Raw genomic sequence first — 3,870 nt, 5'->3', positions numbered from 1 at the left:
ACACTCTTATTAATATTTTCTACTCTTCCTCCCCTTATCCTCTCTTTTTCATCTTCATCTTCATATTTCCTGAGTTCTCAGACTAACTAACATGAAAAACTTCAGCGAGTATTTAAGGAAGAAATAGAGAAGTGGAAATCATGGGGAGGGAGTTTTTGACACAGAAGAGATAGCAAGAGATGTATTGCTAATATCAAATTTAGAATATAGTAAAATATTTAAGAGAATGGCTCAATTCATATAAAATTCCAGGAACACATTCTACATTGGAGTTTATATGTGTTATTTGAGTCATGAAAATGCTCAATAATTAGCTCATCCTTTTTTACCTTCTTTCCACTCTGGCTCTGAAGTAAATGAGAAACAAAACAAAACAAAATAGCAGGACAGATGAAGACCTTGGGTACTGGCATTACTTCTAAGAAAGGCCAGGTTGCAAGATTAAGTTTAGCATAACAGCCAAATGGACTTGCTACCTACACCCTCAAAGAAGAGAAAATTTCCGCACTTAGGGTCATGTTGTATAGGACAAAGTGGCTGAGAAAAAGAAAGCCATGTTCTGGGTAAGAGGAAGGGAAGAGAACAGAGGAAGTGTCTGGGCAACTCATGCCTTGCTATTCTCTCAGACTTATTTCTGAGAGGCTGAGAACCCATTCAAGGTTTCATGGCTAGGAAGCAGTATGGTGAGGTCCTTGATGTTAAAGTCCTTAAAAATTTCACTGTAACTTTTTTTTTTTTTTTTTTTTTTTTTGAGACAGAGTCTTGTTCTGTTATCTAGGTCAGTCAGATCTTCCTCTACCTAGCGGGTGCAGAAAAATGGGGAATGTAAGAGGAAGGAAGGATTTTAGGAAATGCCTTCCCAACAAAACCAGGGAGTTGGTGAAGAGGTGCACTCAGGTGCACATGCATATACACACAGGCAGACACTGAAGACAGCAGTAGCAAAACCCAGGACATGCACTGACAACTAGCTGAACTGTCCTTCTATCAGGGGAGTTGATTGGGGGCAAAGAAAGAAAAGTCACATGAGCTAAAAAGAAGAGAATATCAGGTGCTGAGTCATCCTCCCAAACGGTTTTTCTCCTTTCTTGATTCTACCACCAACCTACTGGACAGTTTAATATGTTTTCTAATTTTTTGAAAAGAAATTAAAACACAATATTTAGATTAAAGTTACCACTAATTTAGTTGTGCTCAGTTATCGGGAACCTTGTAGTGTCTCTTATATATTTTTAAAATATTTAGAATTAATATTTAACATCTGTATAGAAAAGTGTTCATAAAGGTGTAGCTCAACATAGTTTTAAAAATAAAATGACCTTGAAACTATCACCAAGGTCAAGAAAGAACTTATGTGGGGCCTTCCCCATACCCATGCCCCTTCCTCAAGTGACCACAGCCCTGATTTCTAACCATATTCAGATTTTACCTTTATGTCCGTTTTGAACTTCACAAATACTGTCATGTTTATCTTTTCTTTTGTTTAATATTTTGTTTGTGACAGCTTTTTAAAATTATTTTTTCATTTTCATGGTAATATTCTATCACTTGAAATATACCATGGTCGCATTGTTCCATTCGAAGTTGATGTTTTTGGGAAAGTTTCCAGTTGGAACTATTAGAAATAATTCTGACACATTCTTGTGTGTGCCTTTTGTTGAACATCAATACTCATTTCTGTAGATTGTAAATAAATAGTGATAGTGGTTGTACAGAATTGTTTCATACCCACGGTTACACTTTGCATTATCAGACCTTTTTTTTTTTTTTTCAATTTGAGAGCAGGTACTGTTTATTAACTGACCAGCTTAGAAAAATAATCATGGTAGCCAACTTAGTTCATTCTTCTAATAAGCCTGTTGATTTGGTCCTCCCTGTTGCCAGCATCTCCACTTTTGACAAAATTGGTGGTTTTTTCTTCATTCCACCTCGTTGAGAGGATAACTTGAAGGGCCACAGGAAGTTATTTGCCTCTTTGAAGCGTTTTCCAACAGTATAGAGCTTATGAATCAGATCCTCCATGCAGATGATGCCATATTTACCAAGAGATTGAGCAATCAAAACTTTATCTGTCAAAGCAATTCACTTCTTATTGATTTTGCCATAACCATGCTTGTAGATTAGTTCATTTACTGAGTTCAGATTGGGGTACCCCCATGCAATATATGGCTCTACAATCCTCAACATGTTAATCGAAGCCTTGTTGAGCTTCACAAAGTTTCCATTGAAGATTTGACGAAGGCGAAGAAGCTGCAATACCTTTCGGACCTTTGGGCTCACGCCATTGATACCTCTGATCCTGATGACAAATGCCAATTTGGGTTCAGCAGGTACATAGAAGTTGCCAGCTTTTCTTGCCATCCTCGCCATTCGAATTTCAGTTCTGTACATCTGCCTATATTCCTTGTGATAGTGCTTTGCTTTTTCATGGATAAGCTTCCTCCTTGCCTTTTGAAGCATCTTTTGGGCAAACTTCTTTCTCAGGCGCTTAATCTTCAGCTCTGCAAAATTCCTTCGCTTTTTGTTAAGGGTTGCTGGCACAGCAGGAACCTTCTTCCTCTTCTCTTCTACATCCTCTATGGTTCCAGCCGGAGAAAGAGGCATTGTCAGACTTTTAATTTAACCATTCTGGAGTATGAGTGTTGGAGTATTGAATTTGTGGATCTAATTTGCATTGTTCTGATAACTAAAAAGATTGGGCCCATATTCGTAAATTTGTTTACCATTGGATGTCATCTTTTCTAGGTTGCTTGTTCAGGTCTCTTGCCCATTTTAGTTTGTTTGCACTTTTCTAATTGATTATGCAAAAATAAGCGAAGTCTGGATATAAAATTTCTACTAGTCATATATATATTATATATATATTATAAGTCACTCTAGTACTTGCCTTTTTCACTCTTACTGTCTTTGATAACCAAATTTCTTCTTTTTAATATAGTTTAAAACTATTATAGTTAATACATCTAATATTTTTAAGTTTACTAAAATACCAATAAAATTTTTCTTTAGGGTTAATTTCTTATTCTACTTAAAAATATTTGCCACAAATTTACAATCCACTGCTGCTTTTTGTGTATATAATAAGAAAATTGTTTTTTCCTTATGGAGAGTCAATTCATCCAACACTATTTATTTAAAAGCAGCTTTTTTTGCTCAAGAGAAATGAAAACTTATGTTCGGCCGGGCGCAGTGGCTCAAGCCTGTAATCCCAGCACTTTGGGAGGCCGAGACGGGCGGATCACGAGGTCAGGAGATCGAGACCATCCTGGCTAACACGGTGAAACCCCGTCTCTACTAAAAAATACAAAAAACTAGCCGGGCGGGGTGGCGGGCGCCTGTAGTCCCAGCTACTCCGGAGGCTGAGGAAGGAGAATGGCGTAAACCCGGGAGGCGGAGCTTGCAGTGAGCTGAGATCCGGCCACTGTACTCCAGCCCGGGCGACAGAGCGAGACTCTGTCTCAAAAAAAAAAAAAAAAAAAAAAAACTTATGTTCACAGAAAAACATGCATGTGCTTACCAAACTGGAAATAACCCAGTTGTCTTTCAAATGATAGTGGTTAAAAGAAGGCTATGGTACATTCATATAAAACTGCTATCAATAAAAGACAGTGAATGATTGATAGATAGAACAACATGGATGAATCTCAAATGTATTTTGTTGAGAAAGATGCCAGGTACAAAAGATGACATACTGTATGTCTCTACCAATTTTCTGATATGTATATATTGCCACTTATACCAAAAAGCCAAAACTTTACAGATAGAGAACAGGTCTGTGGTTGCCAGGGAAAGTGCGGGTCAAGGGGGTGACTACAATGATGTAGCATTCAGGAATATTTGGGGGCAGTAAAACTGTTTTTTTAATCATGG

General features: G+C 37.5%; 1 pseudogene across 1 annotated transcript; it reads right to left on the bottom strand.

The window, feature by feature from the left end:
* Nucleotides 1-1,756: 1,756 nt before the first annotated feature.
* On the bottom strand, nucleotides 1,757-2,619 carry LOC117090997 (annotated as a pseudogene). The gene has a single exon (XR_004440200.1). The product of XR_004440200.1 is annotated as a 60S ribosomal protein L7-like (transcript).
* Nucleotides 2,620-3,870: the final 1,251 nt, after the last annotated feature.

This window comes from Trachypithecus francoisi, unplaced genomic scaffold (genome assembly GCF_009764315.1).
Source record: "Trachypithecus francoisi isolate TF-2019V2 unplaced genomic scaffold, Tfra_2.0 Lachesis_group11, whole genome shotgun sequence".
NCBI classification, from domain to species: domain Eukaryota; kingdom Metazoa; phylum Chordata; class Mammalia; order Primates; family Cercopithecidae; genus Trachypithecus; species Trachypithecus francoisi.
The sequence above is the reverse complement of the archived record's forward strand: the minus strand, read 5'-3'. Positions and strand labels throughout refer to the sequence as shown.